At 47.2% G+C, this 17,955-nt stretch overlaps 1 protein-coding gene across 4 annotated transcripts in view; it reads left to right on the top strand.

Moving 5' to 3' along the window:
- RAF1 (Raf-1 proto-oncogene, serine/threonine kinase) overlaps positions 1–17,955 on the top strand; it is a 153,203-nt gene that overhangs the window by 35,575 nt on the left and 99,673 nt on the right. Inside the window, exon 1 of one of the 4 annotated variants that reach the window (XM_090021114.1) lies at positions 17,404–17,576. The exons of 1 other annotated variant lie outside the window; for it this stretch is intronic. The gene's annotated coding sequence lies outside the window, so the exon portion shown is untranslated. Of the gene's footprint in view, positions 1–17,403; positions 17,577–17,955 lie in introns of those variants that run through there. 2 more of the 4 variants (XM_090021113.1, XM_090021117.1) reach the window with 2 other exon arrangements.

Raw genomic sequence — 17,955 nt, 5'->3', positions numbered from 1 at the left:
GTATAACCCATAGGACGTCAGGTGACGATTTGAACCTGTCGACCGGAGTGCTCAGGGTAAAGGACAGCATCCGTGATCAGGACCTCCGACCACAGAAGGCCCATGAAGAGGGTAAACTGGGCAGGCGCCAGGAATGGGACACCGGTAAGAGGAAACTCAAGAGGCGCCATACCCATAGGAGTGAGGGGATGTGGCCGGTAGTATGACTGGAGCCATCAAGGTGGCGTGAGGCCGGGGTGTAGGGGTGGCAGAGCACCGCAAGTGACCGTTGAGCCCACTGTGGCCTGCAGAGGGACCCAGGGCAGTCAACCCCCACTGGGAACATTCAAAGTCGTGACAGGCGAGATGGAGGGAACAGCTATTCTGCCAATCATGGGAGCCGGCGAGATGTACATCACTCTGCAATCGGTCTAAAGCCGCATGTGACAGGGTGCTCGAAGCTTGGCGGTCACACTTCGACATTGTAAAATTCAAGGATTTAACCTAAAAGATGCAGTAAGGACCCTTACTAAGGAGATGGGTCTGTGTGCAATGAATATAAAGATGATCCTTTACAGAGGCTGCAGTGAAGATATTGACCTTCCTAGAATGATAGAAAAAGCAACACTATATGGTGAAGGGTAGAATCATACCCACTTTAACTGAGCTAGTGCCCAAACTGGATGCAATTTAACCAATTTGTGCATTTCTCTGTACATGCCCAAAAACTGCAGGGAGACCAAGCACAGAAGGGGCTGGGGAGTGGAGCAGTTCCCCAGAGATAGCAGTGCCTGGCTTTGCCCCAGCCCCAGCTCTCGTCCCCACCCCCTCCTCACCTCAGGGAGTGAGGAGGCACATGGTGCTGAACTCGGGGTGAAGCTTGCCAGACTGGAGGAGTGAGGAGCTTACCATCTGTAAGTGTCCCACACCAGCCCCAGTGCCTGCGCTGTGCTCTGCGCCCAAAGTTTACAGGGAACTTCAGCATCTGTTTTTTATATCTCTAAGGTCTACACTTAATTTTTTTGCATGGTATAACTACACTGATATAGCTAGACCAGTACAAATCTGTGAGGTGAAATCCTATCCCTAAACAAGTCCATAGGAATCTGCCATTAACTTCAGTAGGATCAGCATTGCTCCTACAGCATAGATGTGCTGTAACAGTATACAGCATGACTTGTACTGATGCAGCTTACTCTAGCTTGAAACCAGGGTCAAACATGCGACTGTGTGGTGTCTATGCTATCTATGTGTGGCATATACGCTGCTATGCACTGGTATAACCACAGCCTGCAGAAATGCTCTAGTAAGAACCTTCCAGTGCAATCAAGGATTAGGATGTTTAGTAACAAAAATATTCATTTATAGCGTGTGATTTAAAAATGGACTCTAGCTGGTATTAATTACAGTGTGCTATATGTGTCAATGTCATGAGCAGTATCAAACAAGCCAGCAAAAATGTGGGAACATTTCCTCAGGATATGCAGTTGAGTACCTTGCTCTCAGTCCATTTATCTTAATATTTTGGATGTCCTTGAGGATTCCGATCCTCTTTCACTGCCTGTGTCCCAGAAGTTTAGTAATGCTGGTTACCAAACCACTTCAAATGTATAGAAACCATGCATTTTATCTTTTTTTTATTATTATATACTTTTGTATTATGACAATAGTACTGACTGGTGTTAATGCACTTTTTTCCCATACAAACCTTTTGTGGACTGTTGTGTACTACTATATAAATAACTGCCTTGAATTGTTTCTATAGACACTAGGTACTGTAGCATAGCTCAGCCAACAAGCCATAATTAGATGGAATGCCGCCCCCATCCCCCAAAACCAAGGTCACTCCCCATCAGATCATTATTATCTTTATGCAGCTCTGAACCGGCCAACAAATGAATGTAGTGGAAATGAACAAAACATCCTCTGTACCTGAACAATTATATATTAAGGCTAGGTTCTGAAAGAGTTTTTCAAGAAAAAGCTATTTACGCGTTGGAATTTTTAAACTAACTTTAGTACCTTATTCTGGATACTAAATTTTATTGTGGTTAGACTTTTTCACAAAGTAAAAATAAACCAAATAAACCAGTTTGGTTAGGTTTCAAAAATAGAGCACATGCATAAATCATTAAGTACTATATTTATTGTGCATGAAATTGGGTTGACTACACAAATAACAAGCACAAAAGCCAGAATGCTTTATTGTCTCATTATTTTTTCCATTTAAATGAATACACTATTTGTTCAGATTTAATATTTACTTAATGGTTTATAAATAGAACCCATCAGATTAGATCAGTACTATCATATTAAATTCATAGTTTCATAGTTTCTAGGGTCGGAAGGGACCTGAGTAGTTTCATAGTTTCATAGTTTCTAGGGTCGGAAGGGACCTGAGCAGATCATCTAGTCCGACCCCCTGCCATGGCAGGAAAGAGTACTGGGGTCAAATGACCCCAGCAAGGTGTTCATCTAACCTCCTCTTAAACACCCCCAGGGTAGGAGCCTGCACCACTTCTCTTGAAAGTTGGTTCCAGATCCTAGCCGCCCTGACCGTGAAGTAGCGCCTCCTGATGCCTAGCCTAAACCTACCCTCTGCCAGCTTGTGACCGTTATTCCTGGCCACTCCTGGCGGTGCTCGGGGAACAGTGACTCCCCCAGTGCCTGCTGATCCCCCCTGACTAGTTTATAACAGGCCACTAGATCCACTCAGCCTTCTCTTTTGGAGGCTGAACAGGTTCAGGTCCCGCAGCCTGTCCTCATAGGGCCTGCCCTGTTGTCCCCTGATCATGCGAGTGGCCCTCCTCTGGACCCTCTCCATGCTGTCTACATCCCTCTTGAAGTGTGGCACCCAGAACTGGACGCAATACTCCAGCTGCGGCCTGACCAGTGCCGCATAGAGGGGGAGGATCACCTCCTTGGACCTGCTCAAGATGCATCTGTGGATGCATGCCAAGGTGCGGTTGGCCTTCCTGACTGCCTCCCCACACTGCCGGCCCATGTTCATCTTGGAGTCAATGATAACCCCCAGATCCTTTTCCGCCTCCGTGCTGACAAGAGGGGAGTTCCCTAACCTGTAGGTATGGTGCCAGTTGTTCCTCCCGAGGTGCATCACCTTGCACTTGTCTGTGTTGAACCCCATCCTATTCTCATCTGCCCACCCTTGTAACCTGTCTAGGTCTGATTGTAGCCTGTTGCATCCTTCCAGTGTGCCCATGTCCCCCCACATCTTAGTGTCATCAGCAAATTTGAACAGGGTGCTTTTTACCCCCTCATCCAAGTCATTGATGATATTGAACAGTGCGGGCCCGAGGACCGAGCGCTGGGGGACCACACTGCCCATATCCCTCCAGGCCAAAAATGACCCATCCACCACCACTCTCTGGGTGCGGCTCTCCAGCCAGTTGGTGACCCAATTGACTGTGTGGGTGTCGACACCACAGTCCCCCAGTTTCTTAATGAGAACAGGGTAAGAGACAGTGTCGAAGGCCTTCTGAAAGTCCAGGAAGACTATGTCCATTGCTACCCCTGCATCTAATGATTTGGTGATCTGATCATAGAAGGCCACCAGGTTGGTCTGACAGGACCTGACTCTAATGAACTCATGTTGGTTGCCCCTAACCATGACTTCCCCTGCTGGCCCCTTGTGGATATGTGCCAGAATAATTTTCTCAAAAAGCTTGCCCAGGTTCGAGGTAAGACTAACTGACCTATAGTTTCCCGGGTCCTCCTTCTCCCCCTTTTTGAAGATGGGAACCACATTGGTCCTCTTCCAGTCCTTTGGCACCACACCAGAGCACCACGAGTGCTTGTAAAGCCATCCCAGGGGTCCTGCAATGACCTCAGCCAATTCCTTTAGTACTCTAGGGTGGAGATCATCTGGACCAGCTGACCTGAATACATCCAGTCCCTCCAGAAGTTCCCTAACTAGTTCCTCACTAACCCTTGGCCTAGGTGTGCCTCCCCTGGGGCCTGAGGGGGCCCCAGCGGGGGGGTAACTATTCTGGTCCCTGCTTAGGAAAATGGAGGCAAAGAAATCGTGCAGTATGATTTCAGAAAAACTTTTAAGTATGTATCTTCTGCCCACAATACAGTTTATAAGACATGTCTATAAAGCTGCCTTATATTATTATTTCTACAAGTTTGCCAAAACTGAATTGTGATGTAATTCCAGGAAACCCATGACTCAGATCTCAGGTCCTACACTGATAACCGGGGATCCTGGTTTTTCCTGATTAAAAAAATGCAAATTCTCCAATAAACCCCCCAAAATCTGTGATTAAAATGAAAGGCCCCTTACTCCCTGGACAGTTCCCTGGCCATGCTCGTGCCCCTCGCTTCCATTCTGCAACTGCACCAGATTTGCTGGTGCCCCTCACCCTTCACCCACAGCCCCCTGCCTCCCCAACCCTACTGGAGGGGGCTCCTAGCTGCCAGAGTTACAGGGCTAGGGTCCTGGGTCCACAGCCCTCTGCCCCTGGCAGGAGGCAGTAGCTGCTGCAGTGGGGCTGAGCCTGGCTCTCCCTCCTGCTGCCTGCTTGCTGCAGGCTTGGGTGGGGGACCAGCTCCCCACCACTGCATGCACTCCTGGGAGGGCAGGGGGGACCCATGCCTCCCACGTGTATGTGCAGGGTGGGGGTTGGCATGGGCTGCCCACTGCAGACTTGGGCTCTGGCCCTGCTGCCCTCCCCTGGGACCTCCACAGCCTGGCGGGCATGACCCAGTGCTGCAGGGAACAGTGGGGCCACATGGGGGTCTCCTTTCTTTTGCAAGCTCTGTTTTGCCCTGGCAAAGTATCTCCTGTTCACCCTGAAGCAGTGAGGGTTACAACACCATGCCGCTGTCCCTGCTGCTGCCATATGCATGCGGGATGTGTTGCCAGGGCAGCACAGAGCTCACAGCAGCAAACAGCTTCCCCACATGGCCCTGCTGTTCCCTGCCATGCCAGATTGCACCCGCCAGGCTATGGAGGCCCCAGGGGAGGGCAACAGGATGGGAGCCCGCAGTTGGCAGCCTATGCATGCCCCCAGCCTGGACACAGATCCAGGGGGCACAGGTCCCCCCTGTCCATCTGGGACCTTGCACGGGTCCCACCTACCTCACCCCCCAGATGAGCCACCAGTGGCCGCATCCCACTTCCTGCTTCCCACTGGGGCTCTGCAGCTGTGCATTGCAGCCCCGGGCCCCAAGCTCCAGGCATTGCCCAGCTGGGCAGCAACCCCAGCCCCAGTCTCACCCTGACCAACTCCCTCCCTCCCTCCTTCCCCATGGGGGCCTCAATTTTCCCCCTGCCCTTACCTATGGTAAGTGCACATATACATGCACATGGCACCCCCTGCCTGACCACCCTCCTGCTGCTTCTTCCCAGCCCCCTACAGGCTGGAACTCTGCCATCCTGCAGAGAGCTCTTTGCAAAACCACGAAATTCACAGGTTTCTGTGTTAAAATGAGAAATCCGTGTTGTTCTCCTGTGAAGGAGAAAATCTGTGTTTTCCTCTGTTTTTCTGTGGGTAACAGAAAACCCAGATCCCTGCTGATAACCTTGGCACCAGCAAAGAAAAGCTTAACTACAGAGACAAAGTAGTGATCCAATAGAATATACCTGTATCAATGCAGGTATTGATATAGAGATGAGAGATTTTGCAGACAGTTGTGTCCTAGGTCATATATGGTTTTAGTTATCTTATTAACTTGACCCACATTTGTAAACCAACTGGTAGCTAATGCACATAATAGATACTAACCCAGTCAGATGGTTGGGTCAATCAATCTCTTGTAATCATGACTCCTGTCCAAATATCAAGGCCTCAAAGTTCTTCTTATATGTCACAATTTCACCACATGATGTTAGAAGAAAACTAAATCTTGGGAAAAAAGAAGGCAAATTAATACTATCTGAATCCTGTAGTCTGGGAGGCAGCCTGACACAAGTAGTTGCAGTGCTTCCAAATTTTCCTAGAAGCAAGTTGCATTGCAATGAAATTGGAGAAGATGAAAATCTCCATGCTGTTACATATAACAAACCCAGAGACACTGGATATCTACCATACCATGCATTACATCAGGAGCATGTGGAGGACTGTGGACTAGTAGATAATTACTTGAAAACTTTGATTCTATGGCCCATACAAGAACATCATTTGGAAATGATGCACTTCCCCCCAAAAAAATATCAGCAACAGTTCACCATTGGTTACAGTTTATAGACCTACTCACTAAATCTTAAAATAATGTACAAGCAAATTATTGTGGAGGCAAATTCATAGATTTCATAGATATTAGGGCTGGAAGGGACCTGGCAAGATCATCGGATATAGCCCCCTGCCCAAGAGGCAGGAAGTCAGCTATGGTCAAACGATCCCAGAAAGATAAGTGTCCAAATATTTTTTGAAAGTGTCTGGAGTAGGTGCTTGTACCGTCTCTGTGGGGAGTTTGTTCCAGGCCTTGGGGGCTTGGACATTAGAGAAGTTTTTCCTTATGTCCAGCCTAAAATGGTCTTGTAGGAGTTTGTGACTGTGGCAGGGCACTGTGTGTGCCTGCCACTTTAAGGCCCTGGAGCTGGCAGCCTTCGGGTGCCTAATGAGGGCAGCCATTTTAGGCTCAGGGCTGCCTATATAAATGAGGCAATTTGGCTGCTGGAGGTTGGGTAACAACATTGCCTGGTCAGAGTTCTCCTGAGTTTCAGGTGGAGGAGCTGTAGGGGATGGTGGGAGGCTCCTGGTCTTGGGTATGACCTGAAACTACACCCTGCTGGGAGTGGGTGGCGTGGTGGGGCTCCCAGTGGCATGGGAGCCCCTGGGAAATGCCAGGCCAGTTACTACCCCAGTGAGAGGTGGGTCAGGGCACCTTAGCCCCTAGTCCTCACCTTTGGGTGGGTTGCATTACACCAGAGGTAGTTGTGGGGGTGCAAGCCCTGAGGAGGAAAGTAGAAAGTTGGAGGCCAGGTGTGGCTGAGGCCACCTGAGCCCTGTGGGGGTTTGGGACCCCAAGCTAGAGAGTTGGGGCCAGGCACAGGTATGGAGGGAAGCCCTGAGACCCTGAGTAATGGGGGTGTTATGAGCATTGAGAAGCCCCCAGTGTGAAGGGGGCAGTGTGAGAAGACCCCATTGGGAGGGGAGCAGCGTGAGAACTGAGGGGGCAGCAATGAGAAGCCCCAGTGTGAGGGGCAGAGATGTGGAGCCCAGTGAGGGAAGAATGGGGGCTCAGCCAGAGAGCAAGAGAGCTGAGTCCTGACCCCAGTAAGTCGTCCAACGCTGGGAGGTAGCGTTTAGGTCACACACAACATCCGTAGGAGCACCACAACCTGCAGCCTGGGGTAGGGAATGAGTCCCCTGTGAGACCCTGAGGCACCAGTCATGGTGTGAGGTACCCCAGCTCCCCACATCTCTGAAAAAGGACCCAGAGAGAGGGATCCCAGGAAAAGAATATGAGTCATACATCAAGGCCTGCCAGAGCTTCTCCTGACTGACCTAGGTGGGGGCCAGGACAAGGAGGGTCAGAAGGGCAAGGAGGCCCACTGAGAGGGATGCCCAAGAGCCTGGGGTCCCAGCTGGCTTGGAGGTGGGCCGGGGCTAGTGTGAGCCAAAGGACCCAGTGAGGGGACCACACCCAAAGGGGAACTGATGGCAGGGAGATATATGGCCCAGTATGAAGGTGGCAGAGTCCGCCTGAAGGGAGGAACCCAGGTGGGATCCTACAGTAGGATTCTGGGCCCCATCATGGGGGACTGGCACGTGTGAGAAGATCATGAGGTCATCTGCAAGGCTTGGGCTGCAGTGTAGGGGAGGAATGGAGCTGCAGATAGCGCCCCCTAGCAGCAGGGCAGAAAATGAGCAGCCTCCTGCTTAAATCACATGTATTAATTAATCAATTAAGATCAAGGCATGGTGGGCGCAAAGGTGGGCGGCTGGCCCAAGAACAGGTCATGTGGAGATAGGCTCCAGTAGGCCCCCTGTTACAGTGACCATTGGACCTTGTCATCCCCTGGGGTGCTCTGGTGAACAGGTTTGTCCTGATGTACACCCCTTCTGTACTTACAGGCTGCCACCAAGTTGCCCCTTGCGGTTCTCCAGGCTGAAGAGTCCCATAGCTCACAGCCTTTCTTCATAAGGCCTGGTCTCTTGCCCTCTGATCATGCATGTGGCTCTCCTCTGGACTCTTTCAAGCTTTTCTGTGTCCTTCCTAAATTGTGGAGCCCAGAATTGGATGCAGCACTCCAGCTGTGGTATAGGTTTCAGTATACTGAGCATATCCTCTACTTTCCTCTCTAATCCAATGTTAGATACTTTGGATGAGATGCTTCCATCTATTTTATCATGATTTTCTTCACAAATTTTTTTTTAGACTAGGCCAGTTCTTAATAAACCGTTCAAAACAATCAACCACAGAATTCCATTGAACATTTTAAGGGAGAATTAATTTGGATCCTCCTCTCTTCAGTGAAGCTCGATTGGAGTGTAGCCTGGCCATAAGGACTCAACCATGTCAATGAAGTGTTTATTGTTAACAATGCAAAAAGGAGAATTTGTGGCATAAATAAACTGAGCAATCTTTTCATCTATGGTATCTTGTTGGTATTTGCTGGTCCTTACTACAAACCCATCCATGGTGGTGGTTTTACTGGATGATTGAAATCTTTTGCTTGATACTGATACTTTGTTGTCTGAAATGCATTTAGTTGTAGCACTGTTGCTAGAAGTACCAACAGATGACTGAAGTTGTTGCAGATAGACAAAGTCTCTTGTGCTTAAATGGGATTCTGAAACAATGATTTTTGACTAGTCATTCTTCTCAGTTCTTCTCACACTATTATTCAGTTAATCATTTACATTTTTTTTCAGCAAGGATGCAGATCCAATTCCAAATTACCAAAAAAAGACTAAGCCTGAGTGCGCTTAACTGTGGAGTAAGACTCATTGAACTCACTTGCACTTTTGTTTTTTGAGAAAACAAGTATAGAATGGTTCCCTTGGGAACGCTGAGTTATACTGAAGTAAAATAGGGAATAGATATATGGCATCACCATTATGTCCTGGGGCCATGATATTTCAAAATAAGGGGCATGTATAATGTAATATAAAATAAGAAAATGACACCCGGCAGCAATCGGCAACTCTAGATTTCTCTTACTGCAGCTTTCTGTACCATAAACTTGGGTGATAGATTCTAAACCTAGTTAACTAATTGAACAAGCCATAAGAATTAGCTAAGCTCAACTTTTTTTTTTTTTCTAGCAACATCCAACAAAGCAAACACCTTGGGAATTTACTTGTTAAATCACACATACTAAAAGGCATAGAGAGAGTTTTGAAGAATGATGCATTGCAAAGTGAATTATTTAATGTACTAATCAGTTGATTCACATTGTTCTTCAGACATATCCACATCTTTATCTACATCATTTCCTCCCAATAAGCAGTTTTTCATTATGATGTTTCATTCTTGCAACTAGGCCCTGTATCTCCTTCTTACGCTGCTTACACTCGATACATTTTTCTTTTTTTCAACTCACGGAAGGAATTTCTTCAAAATATTCCCAGATAGGGTCTCTCTTACACCCAGAAGCCATGGCAGTTTTTTCTGTGGCAAAAGTGTGGGGGAATATGGGAAGCTGTGAATACTACTGAATAATGTCTTCCCTTTTTCTTTCCAGTCCACTCCACTATTCCTCTTTACTCTGCCTCTGTCCTTTCCTATATTTGTCTCTGTCTTAACTAACTCCTCCTCCTTGCTTGGCCCAGCTCCACCACCACATAAGCACAGAAAAACAACAATCCTATCCAGCCTGGGTCTTTGCACATGTGACTTTAGTCTACTGAGAAATAGAAACTGAAAGCTCAGGACTTTAAAGAAGCAAGAACTGGTAGTTAGGCTGGACAGACAGACTAGAGCCACTTTCATGAGATGGAAAAACTGAAATGAATGCCTGTGATTGGTAGGTAACTCAATGTGTGAGTGTGACAGAGCCATTAATTCATTTTTATGGGATTAAGTGTAGGTGTAGCATGTTTGTGATGAGATTTAATTGTAACTGTTATTTTTCAAATGAGAGAGAAATTTAGTATTTTATTGACGATTTAAAAAAATCCAATTTAAATAAAAAAATCCGATTGTTTTGATTTTAAAAAAATAATCATTGATTTTTATCTACCCTGGCTTGTAGGGACATGTAGCTCTTCTTCACGTAGAGAGCTATACCTCTACCTCCTTTTTTTTTTTTTCCAGCCTGATCTCTCCTGTACAGGGTATAGTCATTTATACTGGTAGTCCAGTCATGGGAAGAGTCCCACCAGCTCTGTGTGACCCCTATGAGATTGCAAACTATTATGGGTGCAATGGTGGGTGGGACATGTCGCACCCTAAGGTTCCCCCCTGAGGCTGGATCCCTCCCCTCTGGTACTTCTGAGGTCTCCACCCAGGTGGAACCCATGGTTCCAGTCTCCATTCAGACAGAGCCCCTAGCTCTCAGCTGTGGGGTGCTGCCTGGCATGACTCCAGGCACATGGGATCAGGAGCATTACAACCTCCCCTTGTGAGGTTTGCTCTGTATTGGAGTCTCTGGAATCCCAGATAGTGGAACTCCAGATCACAGTGCGGAGGCTGTCTGTCATCAGGGATGGCAAACAGGAGATTGACTCTTACTGCCAGGTCCTTCACCCCAGGACAGAAGAGCAACCTAGGTCACCTACCAGAACCAGGGAAGCCAAGAGGCACTCCCATACTGTCCAGGGGGTTGGACAAAGGTTGTCTCTAATCTGAAGTCTTGTTGTACCAGGATCACCACCCTGCTGGATCCCTGCAACAGGTACGAACCTCTTGCAGCACCAGTAGAGCCCGCAGAGCTGTCAACTACCACAAGTGAGGAAGTAACACAACCAGCTATCAAACCTAAGATGAAATGGAGAGTGGTTGTTGTGGATGACTCCTTCCTGAGGGGGACAAAGGGAGTGATCTGTCACCCTGACCCCTTAGCTTGGGATGCCTGCTGCCCCCCAAGAGCCCATATCTGGGATGTGGCTGAGAGGATCCCAAAACTTAACCCGCCCTCCAACCACTACCCTATGTTCCTTATCCATTTGGGTGCAAATGACATGGCTCGGAGCAATCCCAGCCATGTCATGAATGGCTACAGAGCTCTGGGATTGGGGGCACACGTGGTTTTTTTTTTTTCTTGATCCTTCCAGTTACGGATCATGGGTAGAGGAGGGAGAGATGAATCAAGGCAGTAAACAGAACGCTGTGGCACTGGTGCCACTGTGAAGGCTTTGGCTTCTACAACCACAGTCTGCTCTTTGGAGAGAGAGAGGCAGCAGTCTGTTGGGAAGAGATGGCCTCCATCTCACTCCACTGGGGAAGAAGCTCTTCTCAGCCAGAATGGCTGACTTGCTCAACCAGGCTTTAAACTAAGCTCATCAGGGATGAGCAGACAGCCACCAGAGCAAGCTCATCAAGCATCAGCTGCAAAACCAGCAGGTTAGGATGCTCAAAGGAACCCACTCCTACCCCAGCCCAAGAACAAAGCTTCTCCATGGGTACAAGGAAACCTAGGGCCTCCAACGGCACACTTAGGTGCCTGTACACTAATGCTAGAAGTTTGGGGAATAGGCAGGAGGAACTTGTCCTTCCACTAAACAAAAATGACTCTCCTTGGCTCCTCTCAGCTGCCTCCCACTCTTGAGGGGCTGGGTGGGGTCCCTCCCCCACTGGAGAAGAGGGACTGGCAAGTGCCCCCCCCCCTTTCCCTGCCTCACGCATGATCTTTTTTTTTTTTTTCTAAGCTGGATTTGTCTGTGTAAACAATGTTGATAAATAATTTTCTCTTTTTTTGTAGTTCATCTCATCAGGATGACATATATTATATAGTCACTGTCACACCCAAATAACTGAATCAGTTTTAATTCACACCTTCTGTGAAAGTCTGTATAAGTGTCATATCACTTAAACAAAACTGAAACAATATTGCTGTTCTGCAATGTATCCATAAACAGCAGTGGAAATCTGTTATAATAAAGACATTTTTGTTATATAGTTTAGTGCAAGTTTGTGTGTAGATACATGAACATGGATACTTTAAGAGATGGATTGTAAAACTGGAGGTCATACTGTTTGGGTAGACCTGACAAATCCAAATACGACTGCACAGAAATATACTAAACATTACAAAGAATGTTGTATACAGTTACAAGGGTACTGAAAAATGTGCTTCCCAAGCAAAAATATTAACAAGCAGTGGGAGAAATAATGTGCATTTGTCTCAAAATGATATAAAGACTGAAAAATTAAGATAAAAATTGTTTGCAACATGTGGAAGTAATTGCAACACAGTGTGTCCAAGGACCAGACATATGGTATCATGAATTCAGTGAAAACAGGCATCCCCAGCAGAAGTTAAATGGATAAAAAAGTAAATGCAATAATACATATGTAGTAAAAGTTCATATGTAGAAAGAGTGTTGTTTGCTAAGTCTCTTAATAAGTAAACAAAGTACTAAACAAGTTGGTTTGACAGAGAAAATAAATTAACAAAAATGAATTAAAAATAGATACTAGAGTGGAGTGCAGTGTAAACACAGTGGAATATTCAGTGCTCTGACTAATACTCAACTTAAGCTTGTCACAGTGAGCACACTATTGTACACATGTAACTTCATGTTCTGAATTAAGATTTTTTTATACTAAAAATTTATAGGGTTAGATCTTAAAAATGAATCTGTCTAGTTGCCTCTCTGTGTGTACAGTGCCAGGCTGTACACATATCCGCAGCAGGTCTCCAGGGTGAACAGCCTCTGGCATGTTAGAACCCATGCACTTCAATGGCTGATTTTTAGATTGTAGGATCCTTAGGAAAATAAACTGCCCTCCTCTGTGTTGTATCTAAACAGTTACACTCTATTTAATAAAGCAGTGAAAGCCTAAGATCTATCTACAGTATTTGACTATAAATGGGGATAATAAAAGATAAACAGCGCACAACCCAAATCACAAGTATTCACATGGATCCTGATAAAAGTGCAATTGTTCCTCTTCTTTTGTGTCACATTTGGGATGAACCACCTTTCCACTCCAGCAGAACAAATTTGCTGTTTTGCTAGTAACTTGAAATCAACATGCACGCAGTTTAAAATTTAACATGGGGAAGGAAACACATTATTTCTTCCATCACAGCTCTTTGACTATCTCCCCAGTTCCATGGGGGTCACAAGGCTAACCAGTAGAACAGTAGAGGCCAAACTTTTTGGCAGATATTCCACAAATTAGCCCCACTCTCTGAGAGCTGCTTGGATCCCCTTTCCTTGCCCAATCAGCTATTCTGCTTTCTGTCCTCTGCCCTGTGCTCCCTACCTAAGTTGTTGCTCTGTTCCCTGTCCAATCTGATGTTCTACTTTCTGCTTCCTGTCCTATCTGCCTGTCTCCTTCTCGCTCTGCCACATGCCACACACAAAGAGAATACCCATGCCACCTGTGGCATGCATGCCACAGGTTGGCCAGCCTTACTGTAGAATATGAACAAGGCTACAGTGTTGATGGAGATAAATATCTGTCTTTATTCCTATTTTACAGGATTTCATATATCTTTACACGTTATGTTTGTTATTTGATAAGTTGGATTTGTTAATAAAAAAAGAACATGAACAGGGTTACAAATAGCCATGCCAGTGCAATTTTTCTTATTCAGTAATAGCTCTTCTCTTGAATAGCTGCTTGGTTTTAATATTTTGATTTGTTCAAGTTGTCCTTGCAACCATCTTTACCTTGGAGTTTTTTTGTACCTAGTTTCACAGATACTGTATATTAAACATGGCAGAGGTGAGGCACACCTCTGTAAAGGTAATCTGCTTTTTAACTAAGCAGTAAGATAATTTTGACTTAAGTACTAAGTTTCATGGAAATTTTGTGAGAGGCAAAGGTCTTTGTGGGTAGTATCTTTCATTGGACCAACTATGTAGTCGGGAGGGACATAGACAAGCTTTTGGGTACTATGTACCATTCTTCAGGTCTCTAAGAAAAAAGCAGACAGCACAGCTAAATAGCAGATAATGCATGTGTAACCCGGGTGGTACTCCAAGAGGTACCCCCTCTCCAATTGAAGGGATCAAAGCAGGTGCACAAGCGCTGTGGGAGGTGTAGGGACTCTCCTCCCCCTATAGAGCAGAGCCAGACCACCAATGGGGCCTTAACCATGTACCTTTTAATGAGGGAACAATACTGGGAACATAACAGGCATAAATCAGAGGGTATAGTGGACACTACAATGCCCTAAGGGGGCAGGATTCAACAAAGGTTAGACACTTACAATCACTGACAAAAAAACAGGGTTAACAAAATATAAAACACAAACAGCAAAGCAAACAGTACTGGTTGGTGAAATATAAAAAGGCACAAAATACAAAATGTCAAATGACAAGGAAATATAGGGCCTAGGTACCTGGAGGGGGAGAAAGGGAGGAAAACACAATGGCCCCTTTTCACTGCAAGATTTGCTTCTTGTTAGCTCACTTACCCCAAGTCATCTCAGCTAGGACTTAAACTCAGATCTCACACATGGTAGGCAGGAACACTGCCACACAACCACCACTGGTGGCACTGCTCTAGCCTGTGAGGGGTCTTGACCTTCCTGGAGCCCCAGCTTCACATCAAGCTGCCTGGCCTCTGATTGAAGGAGCTGGAAGTAGTGCTGGGAATCTCTCAGGTCACTGCTCAGATCCTTGCTGGAGCTGGGGAGCCTCTCCTGCTGGCTGCAGCCTCCCATAGGCAATCCTGGAGCCCAGTGGGGAGCCTCTCCTGCCAGCCACATGCTGTGCTGCTGAGGCTCCCACTGCTGCCTGCAGGTCCTGCTCTTTTAGGCTCTTCTGGGGCAACTGCTCCTGCCCCACTGGCTCAGCTCTTGCCAGCTCTTTGAAGCTCCTTCCTTGTGGTCCCTCACTGGTCTCCTTTGAGTCAGCCGCACTGCCCCTTTTATGCCCCTCCAGATGACCCAAGGGGCCCATCAGGGGACACAGAGGGTGAGTTTCTGGGGCCTGACTCGTGAGGAAACGGAATCCCAAGTCCTCCATCATCTTTTATCCCTTCAAAACCCCGGGGCTAAATCATTACCAGATTGGTGAGGAAAGGGAATCCCAAGTCCTCCAATCATCTTTTGCCCTTTCAAAACCCCTGGGCTAGGTCACTGCCAGCTAGCCCATCATACATGTTTAATATTTGTTACTAGTGGCACCTTTTGTTTTTGCCTTATCGATTCCTTGTTCATTCTTAGGCCTGTTAATTGATTTTATATAGAAAAATTATAAATAAAAGTTACATCATTGTTAAGAACAATATTTTGCAAGTAATACTTTCCATGTGGGGAGCTCACAGCAATTTACAAACTAAGTCTTGCAATGCTAATCAAATGAACTGAGGCATGGAGAAGTATAATACCAAGCTCTTATAGACAGTAGATCTCAAAGCATTTTATGAAAGTGATCAGTATATCTTATTCCCTTTTAACAGATGGGGAAGCTGATATACCAAAAGATGAAGTGACTTGCCCAGGATTGCCCAACAAATCAGTGGCAGAGACAGGAATAACCCAGCTACCCTTAGTTTCATTCTAATTACTGACCACACTGTTTCTCATAGCAGCATAGAATGTTTCAGACAGACATCACACAATCTTGACATATATCTGAACTAATAACAGTATGACTCATGCACATATCAGATGAGAAATTCTGTATTGTACTGTAAACCCAAGCAAACATGAACACGAAATAAATCAATCCAGAATGAATGCTAATAACTTCTAGTTTATCTCAGAAAGTTACTTTGTTCTACTTCCTTGTTCTGTTTGTCTTCCTTGTTCTGTGTTTGTCTTGAAAAGGCTCTATTTCTTTACAGTACTTCACTGTTTAGCAGCCTACGATTTGGTTTACTTTCTTCCCTAACTCTATTAATTTGTTCAGTTCCTATGGTTTCTTCTTGTTCTCATAGCTTTAATCTTCTCTTTGTTGGAAATTTGAAAATGAATTAGCAGCCTGACATCAATAGTATTCTCCTTCCCTGAAATCACTTACCCTTTATTCTCCTTTTTCCCCCCATGTTGTCATAATTTTACTTGCATTTTACATTTCCTTATTTAAAGTGAACTGTATACACTCTGGCAAAACCTTTCTCACAGACAGAATTGCAGCTAGTGTTATACAGATATACTTAGTTTTAAGTTGTTTGAGCATTCGTTATGTAATGTTTGTTTCTCTGGGCCACATTTTACAGTCAGATATGTGCATATAGCTCCTCTTAAGGCCATGTGGCTTGTATACATGGATCTGAATCCAGAACTGGACCTATTTGGTTTAAAAACATCATTTTAACAAAAAATACTGATTAAAAACTTGGAGTACAACTCACATTTATAAATATCAGGGTTTTTGTTGTTGTTGTTTATAATGATATTGGTTATAAATTTGAACTGCTCTCCAGGTCTATTAAAAGTAACTTTTGGTAAAATTGTGTGTTTACACCTAATGGCCTCAGTTTTGGCTTCAAATGCACATCTACAAGTCACAAGGGCTTAGGGAAGCTGACTGTGCATATCTGACTGCCAGATTTTCCCCGTGCTTGTCAGCGTCCTGCAGCTGGTGACACCACACTGGTTTAATTTGTAGTTTGTCTTTTCTTTTATAGAACTAGGACTGTGGCTATTGTAAAGGGAGAATTGTACTTGTCTAAATGTGAAAGCTTTGCCATTTATTCAGGTACACTGTAACTCTGGATGGACGATCTTGTTCCAGCAAGGGAGCTTTTTTTGGTTTGGTTTAAACCCTTTCCAAACCGATGTGAACTAAACTGAGAAAAGGCCTTATGCTGATAGAAACGAGCTCACACGCACTTTAGCTTGTATTGCTATAAGCTTCCTGCCTAGATGTGCCCAAAATGCGTCCGGGGAAAAAAAAATTCCGATACCCTAGCGTTAACCAGCTACCAATTAACTTGGTAGACGTTGCCCCACCCACAGGCACAGCTAGGATTTTGAAAAGTAGGTGCTGCAGAGGTGGATACAACCCCCCGCTCCCTCCCCGGGGTGGATCCAGGAGAGAAGGGAGGGGGGTGCGGCCACTGAAGGGCGCTCCTGCGGGGTAGCACGGGCCCCTGCGGGGCGCCCTGAGCTCGGGGGTCGCCGCTGACCTCACCCCTCCCTCCTCTCGCCTGGGGGTGAAGGATGACTGGAAAGGAAGTGGGGACCGCCCGCTGCCCCGGGGTGGGGGTGCCCAAGGCTCGGCTCCAGCCCCGCGTCTGGCCCGCTCCCGAAAGGCAGCCGCGCCGCTGGGCAGGGCTGGCGGCTGCGCGCCATCGATGGCTCGGCGTTCCGCGGGGGGAGGGGGAGAGGAGCCCTGCGGAGCGCGGAGCGCATCGATGGGCCCCGATAAATGTCTGGCTCGGACTCAGGCCGCCATTTTAGATGGAGACCGGAGCGGGCGCCGAGTGAGCAGCGGGTGGAGGAGCGGCGGCTGCGGCCGGTGGCAGCGAGCGCGGCCGGGGGTGGGGAGCTCCCTGCCCCCGGCTGGCGGGACCCCCCAGCCCCAGGCTGGCCGGAGTCTCCGGAGGTGCGTGTGCGTGTACGTATGCGTGCGGGGCGCGGCGCGGCGCGGCCGGAGCCCCTGGCGGCGGGTCCCTGCCGGGCACGGCTGCGGGGCGGGAGGGCGCCCGGCTCGGGCGGGGCAGGGGTGGCGGGCCGGACCTCGCCTAGCCGCAGGGCCGGGTGCCTGTGTCCGGAGCGTTTCGCTTGCGTGGTTGCGTCTCGCTGAAGCCGGCTGCCGGCGGCTCGGCTCGGCCGGCCCGTTGTCCCTGGCCGGGCTCTTGCCGTCGGCACAGCTCTGCGCCGCGGAGCGAGGCTGTCTCTGGAGCAGGACCGTGGGTCGTGCCGTTGCGCAGAGCCCTGCCGACTCAGGGGCCCGCTGTCCACAAGTTTGATCTGCCTCTAGTTAAAGCAGCGTT

The sequence above is a fragment of the Crocodylus siamensis genome, chromosome 11 (genome assembly GCF_052110815.1).
Source record: "Crocodylus siamensis isolate JL-2025a chromosome 11, ASM5211081v1, whole genome shotgun sequence".
Taxonomy (NCBI): Eukaryota; Metazoa; Chordata; order Crocodylia; family Crocodylidae; genus Crocodylus; species Crocodylus siamensis.
The sequence above is the reverse complement of the archived record's forward strand: the minus strand, read 5'-3'. Positions and strand labels throughout refer to the sequence as shown.